The sequence below is a fragment of the Cyrtonyx montezumae genome, unplaced genomic scaffold (genome assembly GCF_038088225.1).
Source record: "Cyrtonyx montezumae isolate F1298 unplaced genomic scaffold, pur_monq_1.0 scaffold_8, whole genome shotgun sequence".
In the NCBI taxonomy this organism is placed as follows: Eukaryota; Metazoa; Chordata; class Aves; order Galliformes; family Odontophoridae; genus Cyrtonyx; species Cyrtonyx montezumae.
The window spans coordinates 87828777-87847406 of record NW_027072089.1 but is presented as its reverse complement, the minus strand read 5'-3'; positions in this window follow the sequence as shown (position 1 = coordinate 87847406).

Genomic DNA, 18630 nt, shown 5'->3' with positions numbered 1-18630 from the left:
CTCTGTGTTGTTCAAGTGTTATTTCATATCCTGACCCCTCACACTCCATCTGAACTAACACAAAGACTTCACGTTTTGCTGGGAATTCCCTCAAGTAGTTCAGCAGCTGTGCCAGCCCACACTAGGCATTAGCAGCCACGCTGCAAGAGCAATCTAGAGCTGGTTGGTCTGTGAGACTTCTGCACTCACTGACAGAGCATTAGCTTCTCCTAGGATTTTTGGTGTTCTGAGTAAACTAATCCCCTGTGTGAGGTTTTTCCCTAGTAACTGCAAGTCACTCAGCTTCTTAGGGTGCTGGCAGAGCAGTAGGGAGGCTGAAGGAATATCAGCTCTTAAGTGCCTAAAATGAAGAAAAGCTTACAAGGGATAAAAATTGTGTTTGTGGCCAAGTTATAAGCAACATGAAAGCAAAATCTTGACTTAATATTACACTAACAACTTGCTCACTGCAGTTAATAGTCATACTATTCATACAAAATAGGAATAATCTACTGCAACTACCCAGATACTCAAGCTGTCCTGATGGAAAGTTTTTAAAGGTTAGAATTATATTCAGATTTTTTTTGTCAAAGATTCTTGCAACAAAAAACAGAAAACCCTATGAAAGATTACCTAAACATTGGCTGTTATTTGCATACTTATTTTCAAACAGAATGCAAAACAAGACTCTGCTAACCATATCTGCATGACTGAAGCTAGACTGAGGCACAGAAAGAATAGATTCATTCAGGCAGAGCTGTAAATGTTGTATATTTATGCTGAGGGGAGAACAACAGCCTCTGTAATGTATTTACCAACTATAAGGATTTCTGTGCATTGATGAGGGGTCAAAAGGTTATCCTGGAGTATTATTATTAAGATTGCTCTTTATTATAATGAACATTGAAGATGCACATCAATAAAGTGGTTATTTTTTAATGCTTTTTAGTGCTGTTAAGACAAATACAGTTTTGAAAGGCTAAAATGTGTCCCAGTTCTTTGAAAAATCTGCTATTAGCTACTAACATATTATTTTCTGTCAGCTCTTTGAATTCACATTAATTGCATTAATGCAATAAATTAATTAGCATTGCCGTTTTATTTGTTTTCACAGCTGCTTATCTACAATGAATATTATTCTCTTAAATCATTCTGTCATAAAGTGTTAATTATAAATGTCTTTTATAATAATAATGGTTTCTATACTAGTAATAAAACCCTTACAAAGAGTCATTTCAGTAAGTGTAAGATTATTGTACTATTTCCAAGCAATGCCAAAACACTTAGCAAAATAGCTGTTTATTAGATTTGTCAAATGATTGATTCCTTGAGAATCCTCTAAGTATTTTAATTAATCTCCATCTGTACCCAGAAAGCTTTATTAAAAGTCAATCTTCTTCTTATGTAATAATTGATATTTCATATCCATATTTATGCTATTTAGAAAATGTGCTTGTGCACCAGTCCTGCTGCATTGGAGCACTACCACTTTGGTGTCAGCTCCGGCAATCTCACTCAGCCAAGCCTCTCACAGACAGGTCTATGTCATGTTAAGGCTGGAACCTTACCTTATTTTCAAGAAATTTCAAGAAATTCTCCTGGTTCATCTTCCAGTACCTCACCACAATGGAAAGGTGCTGGATACCTCTCACCCCTTCTATGAGATCTTAAATCAGAGATTCTCAGATTATCAAAGCCAATTAACAACACTTGCAGTAGTTAATGGCCAAGCATACCAATGGACCTAGGCCTGTGTTACTACTATGAATTTTATGACAATAACAGAAAAAGCTCAGAAGTAGGCAAAAAATCAGTTAAAAAAATAATTCCTTGTCAAACAAATACAGAAGATTCCAATACTGAGTGTCAGGCCTGACTTCTGAATGCCTCAAACTAAATTCCACATAGCAAGTGTAGAAAGCTCCTGATTACAACAGCTCATCATTATTCTACAGCCATGAAAAGAAGATTTGTATTTCACAAGTAAAAATTATTGCCATGAGTAAAGAATAATGTCATACCTTTTCTACTTAAAAAAATGCTTGCAATACTGAATTTATTTGTCTATTTAACTAAGGAAATAGAGTAGGTTTCAATGTGGCAAAAAGAAACTTCTGCTGTCTTTCCTTCAGCTGCCATTGGAATGAATTTTACCTAGATATTTCAAATTAATTACATGCAAAGATAGCTAATATAAAAATGTTTTTATTTTTAATTTAAAATTTCACTCATGTATCAGACTGAATATACTTAAATCACTTAAAAGCCAAGACACAAAGAACTGAATACACAAAAAAAGTCAGTTTCAGTCTTTCTTTGGTGGTCTTCTGAAGAAAACAACTAGTTGCTAAAAAAAATAATAATAATTAGGCAATTGCAGGCTCAGCTAAAAGCTTCTTCTAATTCTTCAGTCTAGTTTTCTCCCTGCGAATTAGAAAACTTAGGACTCTATTAAATGAAGCATTGTTAAAAATGGAGGGATTTGTTATAAAATTCAGCCAATTAATTACTCATTGGGATATAGGAATAAATCAGAGCTTTATTGTGTAATGTTTTGTTTTAACTTTCTTAAAGAATTATTTAGATTTAGAAAAGAAAAACTCAAAAATGCAGAAGATTCACTGGAAAGAAAAAAAAAAGAAGAAATAAAGAAAGATAGCAAAAATAAATAAAACCTCAGGAACATTTGCTTAAAGCTAGACTGTAAAATTCAATACTGAAAACCAGACAACTAAGGGTATTCTTGTGACTAAATTTAGATACTAGATTAAGATTTGAACTGAGTTAAAAGTCTTGCTCCACTACAAAGTACATGTAACAAATTATGGTTTGATTCTCCAAAGATACCCCTGTGCTTAAAGAAGCAGCAACACACATCAGCTGTGTGAATGCTGTTGGAATCTGTGTTTACAATATGTTTACACTGGTCAAGGACTTCAGAAAACTTCATGTTTGCATATGTACTCAGGCAAAATATATGTTTTTGAGCACTCCCTGGATATATGAACAAGGCCTACTTCAGATTAAAGTAATCTGTTAAACACATTCCAGGTGGGTACCTGATGCACCCTAAGTGCAAGCAGAAACTCAGACTACAAGACTGTGTCCATATTAAACCTTCATCATATGTGTACAGTACAGATGTGAACACATCTGTGCTGAAGTTTCTGCTGAAGTCATCATTGCAAACTATTCTACTTCACATTTATTAGTCCACAATACTTATCACCATATCATATCTATTTCCATAATTGTACCTGAAAGTTTAACAAGGGTTTTCATACATACATGATATAAGAGTGGACAGAATATGAAAAAGAGATGTTCCTCTGTCCCTCTTTACGTATGGGTTCTTTTCATAGATACATGAGCATGACTAACATTTGTCAAGCTCAGCCAGCCCAGAAGTTATTTTTTTCCTATAAAATAGCATAAAAAAATTAGTTGCCTTTCTGTCCACTGTAAAATGGTTTTTAGAGCTGTAGCCTGGGGCATGAAATATTTCTTTGTATGGTTCAAACCTTCAAACCTCACATCCATATTTTTTCTTCTAAATACAAACCCATAGGTATAGGCACCATACATCCTATATTCTGCTTTGAATAATTTGGGAATATTAGGAAGTAGAAGAAAAAAGTTAAAGAAAATTATGTTCAGTGACCAGCCTTTGATTTGTGGCAAAGGAGGTTTAGGTTCTTAAATAGCTTTCTGACCAGTTTATGACTTTATATGAGACATTCACTGAATAAGTAATGCATTAAAAATTAACACAGTGAGGTTCACAATGTGGTGTCCCATTCAACAAAAGGGAAAAGAGCAAAGCAATGATATCATACCACTTTTGGCTGGTGAATCTTGGACAGATTTCAGCAATAGCTTGCAATCTAATAGCAGTGTACAACACAACTGTACAGGATTTAGGAAACTTTTCTGGGAGGTCAAGGATATCTGATTCAATGGTGTTCCCTAGCATGAAGAATACTTTAAAATCTCATAGAGGGTAACTACCATTTTCTTCCCTTCTGCTCCAGTGAGATGAACTGGGATAGACACATATCTTCAGAGGACAATTCTGATAAATGAGAGGAAGTTTAGACCTAAGCCTCAATAGGAGCAGGCTCTGAGTTTTCTCAGTATTTCCTATTAGATTTCCTTGTCCTCAGAGAATGCAGGGTTTTTTGGACTGCCTTTCTATGGTGTCTAAATCTCAGTGTGTTTTTGGAAGTACAAGCACTAGCAACTATTTTAATCTTACACAATACTGAAATTCCTCTTCCATGCCTCTAACAGAATGGTGATATTGGTAGTCTCTGAAGCAAATGGTCAGAGAAGTAACTTGAAATCTACAACTTCACAGCAAATCACATCACAGTTTTGAACCAAGATTCAAACTGGGGCAGAAACAGGACACTAGCATTCCTTCTCATTACCTCTAGACCCATGAAAATTTTCAGTTGAATGCACCAGGGCCCCAAGGTATGAGCACAGTTGTCCTCCTTCCAGTTTTTGCAAGCAGAAGAGAGACTTCCTCGTGAAACAGGAAGAGTCCTATCTCTCAAGTGCTGCAGGCCGGGTGCCACCCCATGTATGTGGATCGCAGAACGTGCAGAGTAATTCAGACCTCACGCAATGCTATGGACTGGAAAATGGCAGTAAGTTTACTGAAATACAGTTTCATTGATTCCAAATAATTTTGGGTTTGTCTGTACACTTTAAACCACTATACTGCCATGATCCTTGTATAACTGTAATCTGTAGAGGGCACCACAAGGATAGGAGGATTAATATTTTTAATTTTACACCTCAACACTGTCTCTTCATCTCCCAAAGTCTGCATATGATATTGCCAAAACACGCAATGCCCAGAAGCACTCCAGAAACAGAGGATCATTTTTTTAAAGGATCTGTTCCAAGTCTTTCCTTGCCTTTACATCCCTGTTCGAATAGTGAAAATGCATGCTTTCACTGCCAAGTCATTACAAGAAGGAAAACCAGCATTCTCTTCCATAAACACATGGTGACAGGAATTAGGGAGCCAGAGTGGGACCTTTAAACAGAAAGGAGCCGTCATCAAATATCTTCACAAAACATGCAAGATTGATGAGCAACTCTGGCCCTGTTTAAATGGGACAGCTCTGGGAGGCTGAGTCTGTCTAGAAGATTTGTCAGTTCTTCTCTCATCTACACAATGTGAAATCTTCAAAGAGGCTAAAACTAAGTGGATGCTGCATACAGAGAGTCTCTTGATTATGAGCTTGGGCTGCATGTGAGAGGGACAGGGAGATCCAGAAACTTAGACTGTATTCAGAGACCTGGTTTAAAGAGTCTTCGTTGACACCACTACAAATCTGTATTTAAATTCTTTGCTGAAAAGTTATTTGGTGGCAGCTTTCTTTGAAATCACATCACATTCACAAGAGCTTGAGTCACTCCTTTGTTAACTCAACATACTTTCAATTTATTTTGCATCAACTGATACATCTCTAAATATTTCCTTTTAATATAACATCTTAGAATTTACACAGTGAGCTTCCTCATTCTACACAGCTGAGTGGAAGTACATACTGTGATGATTGCTGCTCGTCTGTGATGAAAAGTATCTATCATTATATGCTGCACCCCCAGTTCTTGTGTACTATTATAAAAGCTACACTTTTGTGCAATCAGATTGCCTTTTATAAATAATTTCCTTGTAGTCAAGAAAAAGAATATATATGTTCTCTTATATATATATATATTCTTACAGAAATACTGCCATTAAGAATCCTTTTAGAAACTGCCAGACTGCTGGGAAGTGCTCTCTACAGTCCTAGCTCTTTGCCAATTGAGAACCCTCAGTATGTGTCAGACAACCTGGACCTAGAAGAATGAGACCTTAGACTGGTATGTTGCTTAAATTCTTTGTGTCTGGCTGGGGGACATGCTCAGACAGAGACCAGACTTAAAACTGAAGAATCCAAGTATGAACAGAATCACAGAACTGTAGGGGTTGGAAGGGAAGTTCTAACAGGACATTTTTTTTTATAAAAACACATGTTGGACTACACATACTCTCCAAAAGAAAATTGCAGGAGTCACACTTTTTCTTTTGCCTCACAGAAAATGCTGTCTTAAATATAAGCATATTCAAATGACAATGAAAAACTGTCCTTCTCTATTTTTTTAATCCAAAATAATTCAAAATGAAATTCCAAGGTAGCAGCATGAATCATGGTTTTTTTTTGTTTTGTTTGTTTGTTTGTTTGCAGGTATAAAAAGTTTTATCAAAAAGAAATAAAAATTACATGTAGTTACTAAATTAAAACAGAAAAATTGTGGTTTTGAATCTGGACTGGAATAAAATTTGACGAGCATTCTCTCTTTCTCTCAGTTTCCTCGCCCACAGCATTTAAAGGCAGCAGGGGCATTGTGACAACACAGACAGCTAATTGCAAGGAAATGGATGTCTGATGCCATTAACACTACCCACTTTCTTTGGACATTTAAAATAAAAACAAAACACGCCACTAGGCACACAGTTCTCTCCCTGGGGTGGAGATGAGAGAGCAGCTGAACTACATGTGATAGATGCTAAGTCAAATTGCTTAATGCACTACTGGAGGGAGCTCAGATACACCTAAATGAGGATAGTATTTGAACCTATAAAAGACAGAACAGAGTATTTGCATCCTGCAGAGTGTATGTTAAGCCTTAATTTTAGAAAACATCTATAAAACACCATGTTTTGAACCAAATGAAGTTTGTCATTCAAGTGTTTTAAGTAATAACAAGTATAATCTCTGTAGAAAAATGACAAATAGCCTACTGAATCTGCGTTGTATACAGGAAGTTCTCCATATAAACAGGTTCAGGCACAGAGGAATAGAAATAAGATTTCTGGATGTGGAGGGGAAGAGGTGAGGTGGAAGATGCTGTCTAAAAAGTATACATTTGACTAGACCTGAAACTAGAAAAAAGAATGACTGATGGTCACATACAACAAAGCAGGCAAAATGATACAAAATTACTCCTTATTTCCTTGGGGACTCACATATAAGCATAGTTCTAATGCAGTGTCAGATGTAAAGTAGGAAGAGAAGAAAAAATATTGCATAAAGTCTTGGAAACTCAACCTTATCTAATGAATGATGGATTTGAACAACTTTAAAAATTCAGTGAATTCAATGAATACAGAGCAGCACTGTTAGGCAGTGTTACAATTACTGAATTTATCACACTAAATTTTGCAGAATATTAGCCTTCAGCTTCAACTTACACCTTTACTGTAACTTACTTTCTCATTTTACTAGAGTATGCAAGGCATTAAACACTTATTTTCACACAGTGAAGCCTGAGCTTGTCTGGATTAAACTGTATCGTTTTGACAAATCATTTTCCCTCTACTTTTGTTAGGAAAAACAGCTTGGCTGTATTGTCACTATAAGTCAGCATTAGATGGTATAATACATAAACACTGAAGTTGGTTTTGAATGAGTTTTTTGCTGATAAATTGTATAATTCTCAATGTTGCCTTATTTAGAGAAAAATTAAGTAGCTTCTATGTACTACTTGGACTACAACTTGAATTCACTGAAATCAGTGGGAGATTTTCCTATTAATTTTGGTCACAGCAGGATTTGACCATTAATGCAATAAAACATGTAGTGCAAAAAAATCTCAACTCAATCCCATACTAGATTAGCCATCTGCAATTAATTTGTACCATCTCAAGTTGCTGGGCAGAACTGAACACCTACACATTGAGATGTATAAGGTTAAAACAGATAATAGTTGAAAATCTGATCTTGTGAGATAATTAACTTCTCTTTGATGTATAAAAAAGTATTAATAAGTAGCCATTAATTTAATACAGTGATTACCTAGAAAAAGTAGTTCATATTTTTATAATCAATTTTTTTCAGTTTAATGCTGTATTTATATTCTGCCTTTTGTAGCGTATCTCTGAAATGATCTCAGCAGTAAATTGCTTGAGCTTGTCTGTTGATTGCAATGTGAAGAGGCTGGTTGGGCCAGCCTCTGAAGGACTCTGTTTATGTACCAGTGTGTCTAGATTGAATGGACCTGCAGAAAGAACCAGCTTCATCAGAGTTCCTTCAATGATTTCTATCTCGACCTTGAAATATTTTCTGTGGTCCATTTCCACCATCTCCATAAATAGGAGTTAAAGGCTAGATTATCTTCCATATTTGCTCTTTTCTGTTTTCCTGGACTTGATGCTATATTCCTGGAGCTGACTTAAAACAGATTAATTATTACACTTCAGTATGACTAACTGAAAGATTTTGCAATGCGTGAGTGAATAGTCAAATGTAATTACTCACAATACCATACTGACATTAAAATCAGAAAATACTCATTACTGGGGTATCAGAGGGAAATACATTCCCAACAAATAATGAAATGAAAGGTCAAACAGCTTAAGGGGTCAAACAAATAAAATATGAAAGATAAGCAATTTCAGTACTTCTGTGGCTCTGATCTCAAATCAAGGCTCTTCCATCCACATCCACTCTCAAGTGAAAAGGTAATATACACAATGAAAGACAATATATTTTATCACCAGAAGCAATAATCAAAATTGCAGTGCTTATAGATGACAGTATTTTAAAAGTTTATCAATGTGTGGATTTGACTTACAAATGACTGTTCCCTTTTGTCTCTTTTCTGAAGTTGAAAAAATGTGCACAGGCCATTATATCTTTGTCTCAAATAAGTATATTTTGCGTAAGAGAAGAAAGAATGTTTTTTCTCTAATTAAAATTTTTACTGCCAGACAGATAAAATAAATACATTGTACATCTACAATGAACTCAGTAGAAGAAATCTTCCTCATGTCTGCTTCTTGTTTATAAATGAAATAATCAAGTCAAACGTCGTTTTTAGAACTGTGGTTTTTCAGGTGGACGCACTTTAGACAGAACTGCATAGCTCCATTCTTTGTCTAAGCTTTGCACACCTACTAAATCTATGGGTGCCAGGCTCTGTTTGGAGATTCAATGAAAAACCATTTTCTTAACATCCTGGCTAGGACTACTCAGTTCTGTTTGACTCTGTTACAAGACAGCCTTTTGCCTTTAGTACTTTCTGCTATATTGTTGAAACTTTCCTCTTTCTCCATTTAATTTCTCCCTTGTAGATTGTTTTTCTCATGCATTTACATGTGTAATTTACACAAAAGCAATTTAGGACTGGTGTTTTATGACAGCTGTGAAGCATTTATTCTTTCTTTAGTGACTTTGTACAGTCACCTACAGATCTCAGCTAAGATTCAGATTTTTCAACTTTATCTCCTTATATTTTCATCTTGTGTAGGTTGGAAGAAGAGTTTCAACAAAGATCATTTTCAAAATCTGAGTTAGTAGAAACCCACAAGCAACCTGCTTTCTGATGAAATCACTCCAGCTTTACGGAAAGACTCCCAAACCATAGGGTCTGCCTCATTCTTTTTGACAGTTAGAAGATTAAATAAATGTCCTGCATGGTATCAGACAGTGTTTATGGCTGTCACATCATTTGAATTTGTATGCAAGGCTGTGTAATTGTCATTTCCTGGGCTGAAGTGTAGGCTGTGATTGCAAAAGCTATGTTTAATATGGCAAACGTGAACATGCTGATTCACCACTAAAGCTTTGATTCAGAGCAGTATTATGGTTTTAAGGTCAAACCTCAGAACAAAGGTAAATTCCCCAGTCATTTTTATTTTCTTATTTATTTCACATTAGCTTAGTTTGCAGAGCAGATCTTTCCAATCAGTAAACTAGTTCACTTTGCATGTACTCTAAAAGCAGAAAATCTATTTAATGAAAAGAATGCATTGTCATGACCTTTCAGTGATCTTCTTCAGCCTGGAGTGATCAGTGCCTCCAGTATTTCTGGAGGCAAGTGTTTTCATTTTATGTCACCAGATTTGGTAGTGGTAAAAGCCAAACTAATATCTTTAGGATAGAATGGGAATTACTACTACCAACTTTCATGCTGAATGAAAATCAGAATACCAGGAATATCCACCTAAGTTTTCTGGACTTAACTTATTCAAGATTTAAGAACAGTGAGATTGACTAGCTTGAGTTTGTTAATTACCAGTAGTCTTAATAAATCACGAAAACCTCACTTTACAAAAAAAGCTGATAAACAGCATAAGACATAATGAGCTATGCTACAAAAATACAGTAAGAAATACTTACTTTGCAAATCTTTTGCTGTTCAAAACCCCTACCAAAACTTCGATTCCTTGTGTCAAAAGCTAAGACTGCTTGAATTCCTGCAGTTATTTTTGGCTACTTGCTGATTTCAGTGTTTGAAAGGCAACATCCAGAGACATCTGAATTAACGCTTTCTGTAACAGTTGACAGTGCTGGTACAGAAAGTTCTCTCACAACTGCCAAGTAACAAGTACAAGAAGTACTACAGCCTATGTGAAACTATCCATGGTCACTGCTTCGACAACTGATAGTGCCTTGATTTGCTTATTCATTCTATGTGGCAATCAAATAACTGATAGGTTTTTGGTATTTTCATATAATTTCTGAGAATTAATGAATTAGGAGATGTAAAGAAACAAAGACAAAGTATAGCAAATAAACACTCCATCTATTTGTGCCTACTGGCACACTTTTAATCACCAAAACTATTCAAATTACTCATCAGAACTTCAGAAGAAGTATACATAGTATATAATTGGAGCATCCTGGGTCAAGTTAGGATTGACTCTGCAATAAGTATTTTATTCTGTGTTCTGCCTTCTCCTATAAATTACCTGCTGAAGGAGTTAAACAGTGGTAGCACTATGCCACAATGGCCTACTTGTCACTTGTTGTCAAGGAAAAAGTTCTCATTGCTGACTTCTGTACTGTTTACCATTAGATAAATAGACATACAAACTTCTGGCTATTCGGACTTTGCAATCTTTTATCCCCAGGAGAAAACCATTGATCTTTTTCATCAGAACATACGTCAAAAACTAGCAGTGAAATACCCATGATTCCTGGTATTCTATTCCCTTGGGCTCTCTGTGTGAAGGGAGAGATTGATTTTTACTTTTTAGGGTGGATTTGCTCTTAAATTAGCCTTTTTTGAAGCATTTCATTCTATAAAGTTGCAGCAATGGAGGAAAAGGAGAACCAGTAATGTTAACTAGATGGAACAAATGGGTTTTTTTTTAATCCCTTCAGTATTTTGAGATGAATTCAGAGCAAGTGAAACTTCCTGGATCCAAAAGCTACAGGGCATTAGTTTTAATATTAGGATACACTCCCTAACACCCTGTGTCTCTGATACTTGTGCACCTACCTGAAGCACTGAATTAAATCTATACTGGAAAGGGAAGAAGCCTTTAGCTCCATAGATGCCCTATGAAAGTTGCACCACCAGCTGTTGTCCTCAGACTGTCTGGAAGCACACATACATGCACACACATATTGCTCCCATTAGCCTCTGGCCAGCCTTAAGGAAAAGAAAGGCTTGCTCAGCAAAAAGCACAGGAGAATGACTACTCACACATGTTTACACTAACAGCTGTGAGAGGAAGGCGTGAGTTTACAGCAGCATCAGGTACATGAGTAGGCTGTCATATCGCTACACTACTGCTCTGTTCTGGAAAAGAAAGGGATGACGAAGAATCAGTCGTCATACAGTTGTTTTGCATACATCAGTCTAGAAAACGGAATCTATTAAGAAATCCTGCAGAAAAAAAATTGCTGATTATAAGTCATGATACTTACTGTTCCAGCTTAAACATATAATGAAGATTCATTTGAGTTAACATTTGAACAAATCAATATCTTTGTCATTACCATCACCTCATTCAAAGACACTATACCATTTTGTGGTTTTACATCTTTCTCTGTTGTGAGGAATCCTGATTTTCATTTCCTTTTCTAGATTAAAAATAAATAGGAAAATAAAAAGAAGGCAAAGAAAATCTACATAAATAATTTCCCTTGACTTCAATCTGCTAATATTTTCATGATTAAAAAAAAAAAAAGAAAAAGAAAAGATATTTAATTGATATTCAAGTTTGTGTGGAATAAATTTTTCTTTAAAAAACAATGAAATTCTTAGCATAACTAGAAAGTTTTAATGTTATTTTTTCTGAATGTTTTTACTCTATTTCAGCTACAGAACAGTTCAGTACATAAAGAAATCTCATCTTTAACCCATATGCCAGCTCTGTACTTCTTAACCTGCTCTCAGCAGTGCAAAACCAAGTAAGAAATCAACTGATACTACAAATAAGACTCACATGGTATTGGAGGAGAGTGTGCTTACAGATTGCCCTCTTTCTGTTTGAATGTTTGTATGTATTTCCCAACTGTTTTATTGTAAACCTGATATAGATGGTTCTGCTAGCCAAGAATTATCACTGAACTGTAAAAAAATGTTTTCATTTTTGTTTGTGGGTTATGAAATAAATCTTGATTTTCCTGTTCTTAAGATAGTCTTTAAGTTGCAGGCAATATTCCTTTATGTTTGTGATAACAATTTGCTCCATTGCCTAGGTACTTATTGCCTGCTGCTGCAAAAGCAAAAAGTTTTTTCTCAGAGTAAGTAAAGAATTTAAGGTTATTTACTACAGACATTTAACAAATGCATAATTCACTAATTTAAAAGAGAAAATTAGGTGATAGTCTGACCTCCACCAACAGAAGCCATTTGTTTAATAAAAGGTCTTATCACCCTGTGTCAATTTTTGCATTAGGACTGCATTCTCCAAAGTTAATAAATCCTTTATGTAACAGGTCAACTCCAGTGGACCAATGCAGCTGACAGTAGGAAAGAAAGGAGACAGCAGCTTAAAACTGTTGCTTTTCAAATTCTAGCAGCTTAGTCTGCTTAAAAGTTCAGTGCCTCTTGTATGCTCATTCAGTGATAAATACCTTCTGCAAGCAATAGCTCTTGAATCTCAACATCATTGGCTCAGCTTCTGAACACAAAAGAGCTGGAGAAGATCCTGCAGAGTCTTTGCAGGTCATTCTGTACATAGGGCTAGCACTACTAGGAGCCAACAAAGCAATGTGAGACACAACTGTCCTTGCAACTTGCTGCAGGAGAAAACAACCAGAAAGGGAAAGAGAGAAGTTCATTGAATTGTGTAGTTGACCAGGGGTATGGTGGAGAGTGCAATGGATAATGCAATGCTTGCACAACTCAGTATTAAAACAGTAAGGCTCAAAAAGATGTGTGAAATGGAAGATACTCCTTTCCATACCCCAAAATGTAATGAACTGTCGATATTAAAAGTATCGTGTTTAATGGAAATCGTTGTAAAATTCTAACCTGTTCACGTTGGTGTAGATGACCTGGTCTTCTCAAGCATTAAAGAAGAGAAAGGGAAAGAAGAGAAAGGAAAATGAAAGAAAGGAAAAGAAAGGAAAAGGAAAGGCAAAGTGAAGAAGAGCAAAAGATTATAAAAGGTATGTGGAACAAGACAATTTTTGTGTTCAGTATTTGTTATCTTGATACTTAATGTCTTTGAAAGGAATATGAGAGGCCATGAGAAGATTAGCATTACACAACTTTGAAGATACCCTGTGAAAAAGCAGCAGCAATATATGATATGGTCTGCATAAGACCAGAGATTTGCTTCTAAACCCTCAAATTAGCAGTGTCTGCAGTTCTCACATCAACAGTAAGGACCCCTTGGTTTTAGTAAGCATAACATTCATGCTCATTGCACTGAGCAAATTCCAGAGCTGAGGGTTTGGCTGTTAAAATTAATATTCCATCCTTGTCTGCACTGGAGGGCTGGGGAGAACTAAGAATCTCACTGTGAAATTTTGTTGGAAATAGATTCCTTTTTAAGACCAAAACAAAATTTGACTTCTAAATTACTTGAGAACACTCAGCATCTGTAATTCAAACTATAGTTTATACTGTAAGATGAAATAGTATTGGCATTCTATAAATACAACTGTCATTATGGCTTCTGGAAAATAATTTCATACTCAAACAATTCTGTCCTCAAATGTATTTACTGTCACCAGGATCTCTTATTCTATGAAACTATGGAATTTGTTTTTAATCTCCAATAACTCAGTCATATGAGTTTGTTTTACACTCTCAAATTTAAGCATACTAGCTTTTTTTGGCATCCAGCAACAACCACCTAATAAAATGGTAACTGTGGCTCTTTTTCAGACACACACTTTCAACACTATGTTAAAACAGTTTTGGAGTTTAGTAGTACTAGAGACACAAGGAAGTGCCATCTAATTCTGCACTCTAATTTCTGTATTCAAATGCTAACCAGGAATTCAGATGCACCATGCTAACTAGCCAGCCCACCTCTGAATGATTAAACTCAAATTTTATAACTTGATAAGCTAATATATGTGTCATAAGACTATTTTCTGTTTTGCAACTTGACAATCTGTACTAGTCCAGATTTCTCAAAATTGATGGAATTAATTTGTTCAGAACTAGGTATGCTAGCTTAGAAAATTATCTGCCCATGACAGACAAGAGTGCACATTAAATTTATGTAAAATCATATATATTTATGCATACCAACAAATCAACATTTATGGTATTAATAAAAGACTGTGAAAATAGACAGGATCTTTTGATATACGGCTGGAAATTCACTACAAAATGTTATACCTTTTTGAAATACCTCCTATGCCCCAGTAGATCTCGTTATGGAAAATTAAGTCCTGCATTGTAAGATTTATATTCTTGCATGTTTAGACGTAAAGCTCAGTCAGTCATCTAATGGCAGAAATTACTTCCCAGTGGTGAGTGAGCACCAAAGATTATAGAATCACAGAATGGTTTAAGTTGAAAGAGATCTTAAGTTAGTTCCAGTGCCCTGTCATCTTCCACTAGACCAGCTTATCATAACTGGCCTTGAACACTTCCAGTGATGCAGCATCCACAGCTTCTCCAGGGAGCATTTTCCAGAGTCTGAGTGATGTTCTTCTTCTCATCTCATCTTTACAGTACTGGAGAAATTTGCCACAGCTTCCTCCAAGGACTTCAAGTGCTCAGGGAGGGTCTCAGCACAGCATCTGGATTTCCTTTTTGTTTTCCCACAGCTTTCAATGCAGAACAAGGAATAAGGCAAGAAGGTGCCTGTCAAGTCATTCAGCCTCATCCCAACTAGGGAATTTCAGGATGTATGGGAAATATCCCAGTGACTTCCCATTTAGATGCAGCCTACCTCAGTGTCCTACAGCAGGACTTCTGGTCTTTTGCTCAGTTTGTTAGATATTTCAGAGGTTTCATCACGATTGAGTTAAAAAATGATTCAGTAAAGACAAACGGTGTAATAACAGGTACCAGCATGTCAATTGGTTCTCTTGCAGTTACTTTTATATGCAGTTGAAAAACACCTACCCAAAATGAAGCCAACACAAGAAAATTCTACTTATAAAATACAGAAAATTCTGCTTGAATTTCAAAAACATAAGATGAAGATAGAATATTCTTATTTTAAAGTATGACTAAATATTGAAAATTATTATAGCCACTTCTAAAAACATTACATAAATTTTTACAGAACATCCCTGAAATTTTGCAGTGTCAGGTTGATGTTGACAGCCTTGTAAGGTATGACTGAAGGAAGTGTAATAATCTTGACATTTTGTGTATTTACAGCTCCCATAAGTTCTTCAGTCTCGATCATAATACATTTTCATAAGTTAATAGTATTATCAAATATGCAGACATAATGTCAATTTTGTCAGTTATAACAGAATTCTGAGCATAGAGTTCATTCTTTCCCACTGGTTAAAAAATCTGTCAGTTTTGAAAGTTTTTTGACTGTTTAATATTAATCTATCATTATTCTAGCACTGACAAAGCAATACTACACTCACAAAAAAAAATCTCAAATGGCTTTTCAAGAGTCTGTTTCTAATCCCATGATCTTATTGCAAAAAGATGCTAGGTCTCATACAGACATCTAGGTAACCATTGTAGGGATATATCCTATATGTCTTGTATCAGTGTATCAAAAATGTGGCCATATGGCCCATCTGGCAAGGGTAATAAAGTTATATTCAAGTTCAGATAAAGCACATAAGAAGGGAGCAGTAGCTCACATTCAAGCTCTAGGTCTAGGGTGTGTGTGCATGCAAATAGGAATATATGCTAGAAGAGTGGTTGTCACCCCTACAGGTCTGTTATGTACATATTTGTATGAAAACCCATGCTTGGAATATAATCCTGTGTTCAGAAAGTATAGCAAGCAGAACTACCATGCTTAGAGTTTTTATCCATTTAGCCTTGCACCTTATCTGCAGCAGAGAATGCTTTTAGGTTGTATCATAGCATGTTCCTTTCCAGCTTACTTTCCATGAGTTTAGCAAGACTTGCTAATAAAATTGGACCTATAATTAAGTTTGTATTTTTAAATAATTTCATGATAGTGAATCATAACTTCTAGAGGAAATGTGACATTGTCTAAAAATTAAAATTAAAAATGTCACTTCAAAAACTTTTCACTACTGATATTGCTGATCAACATACTGGTATTTTAACTAGCAGACTATAAGCTTATAATTGTGTTTGAAATTTCCTTGATTTCAAAAGAAAAAGAAAAAAAAAAAAGAACAGCAAATATATTGAAAAATTACCTAACGTGAAAATTTCTGTTGCTAACTGAATTGGAGGCATGTTATTTTTACCACACAGCTAACTAAATTAGATATGTTCTTGTATTGCTACACTGTCCACTTGTAATACACTTTACAGTTCTATTATTTCATTGCTTAATATTATGCCTTCATAATTCTTCTGTTATGTGTAGCATTTTCAGTCACTATTTATGTAAGTATTTGTGAAAATACAAGTAGGTATCAGTAAGGAAACATGATGATAGTACATCCTTACCACTTAGTGCATTAATATATTAAAACAAAACCTTTGCATATGCTGAAGTTGCAACCTCATTAATATGATTTTTCTGAGAAAAGTGAGTTATTGTGTTTGAAGTTTGAAGATTCATTCTGTTGCAGAAACGGTTTTGTCGTATGTATTTATTTGTGTCTGAGACATGTCAGACGTTATTCATTGGGTGATTTAGCCTCATTTATATTTTGATCTCTGGAACATAATAATGAATAAATGGTGCACATTTGAATTCTTTTTTTTTTTTTAACTTTCCTGATTTACCATTTGAGTTCTCCTATTTTGTGAGAAATTTAAAATAAAAAACCCACAATTACACTATATCTTTAATATATTTTATCCCAACAACTTATTTCCAAACTGACGAGTTTCATCCTCTTCAGTATTCCTTGCACACAAGTGTTTCCATATCTTTTATCATCTCTGTTGTCTTTCTGTCTGTTCTGCCATCCTACTATACACATTTGAAAGGGCAATGTTAAACAAATTTATCATTATGCCACTATATTGACTTCCAAATAATTCACACAAAATATGAATTCTCCAAATATACCTGCCTTTTTTACTAACTATTCTTGTTTGTTTCCAATACCTTTCCACACTGACTCCCCTATCACCTTCTTTACTTCTTATTTTACTTGCAACTCAGGAGACAAACAGTATACTGGACTGCATCAAAAGAAAGGTGGCTGGCAAAGCAAGAGAACTGATTTTCCCTGCCTGCTCTGCCTTCATGAAGTCCCACATGCAGTACAGCATCCAAGCCTGGGACACTTCAGGCACAAGAAAGGAGCTGCTGGAGCAGAAGCAGGCCCAGAAGAGGCCATGAGAATGACTGGAGAGTTGGAGCACCTGTCTATGAGGAAAGACTGGTGTCAGAATAAGAAAGCAGGAAGAGGAAGCAGGGAACTGCCATGGCTTGACAAGGACATGCTGGTCAGACTTGGGGAAAAGAAGGGATTGTACTAGCTGTGGAAACAGGGCGTGTCACCTGGGGATAACACAGGGATGCTGTCTAGACATGCAGAGATGGGATTAGGAAAGCCAAGGCACAGATGGTGGATAAGGAATTGGCTGGAAGGTCATAGACAGCGGGTTGTGTTGAGTGGCACTATATCCAGGTAGAGGCTGGTGATGAGCAGTGTTTCCTAGGGGACCGTCTTGGTACTGGTGCTCTTCAGCATCTTTGTCAGTGACAGCAATGATGGGCTTGAGTGCACCCTCAGTAAGACTGCCAATGACAACAAGATGAGTGGTGGTGAAGCTGACACATTAGAAAGAAGGGAAGCCATCCAGAGGGACCTCAACAAACTCAAAAGGTAGGGCCATGTGAACCTAATGAGGTTCAGTATAACAAAGTGCAGGGTTTTGCACCTGGATCAGAGTAACGCCAGATACATATACAGACTGGGAGAAGAGCTCCTTGAGAGCAACCCTGCAGAGAAGGACCTTGGGGTCCTGGTGGATTTAAAACTGAATACGAGCCATTAATGTACTCTTGCAGCATAGAAGACCAATGATATTGGCTTCATCAGTGAGGGATGACCAGCAGGGACTGTGCCCTTGTGAATCCCCACTTGGAGTACTGCGTCCAGATCTGGGAACCCCAATACAGGAAAGATGTGGAGACTTGGAGAGGGTTTGGAGGAGGGCCACGAGGATGATCAGAAAGCTGGAGCCCCTTCCCTATAAAGACAGGCTGAGGGAGCTGGGCTTGTTCAGCCCAGAGAAAAGATAGCTGAGAGGAGACCTCATTGCAGCTTACATGGAACTACATGATTATCAAGGCCTTTTCCAACCCAA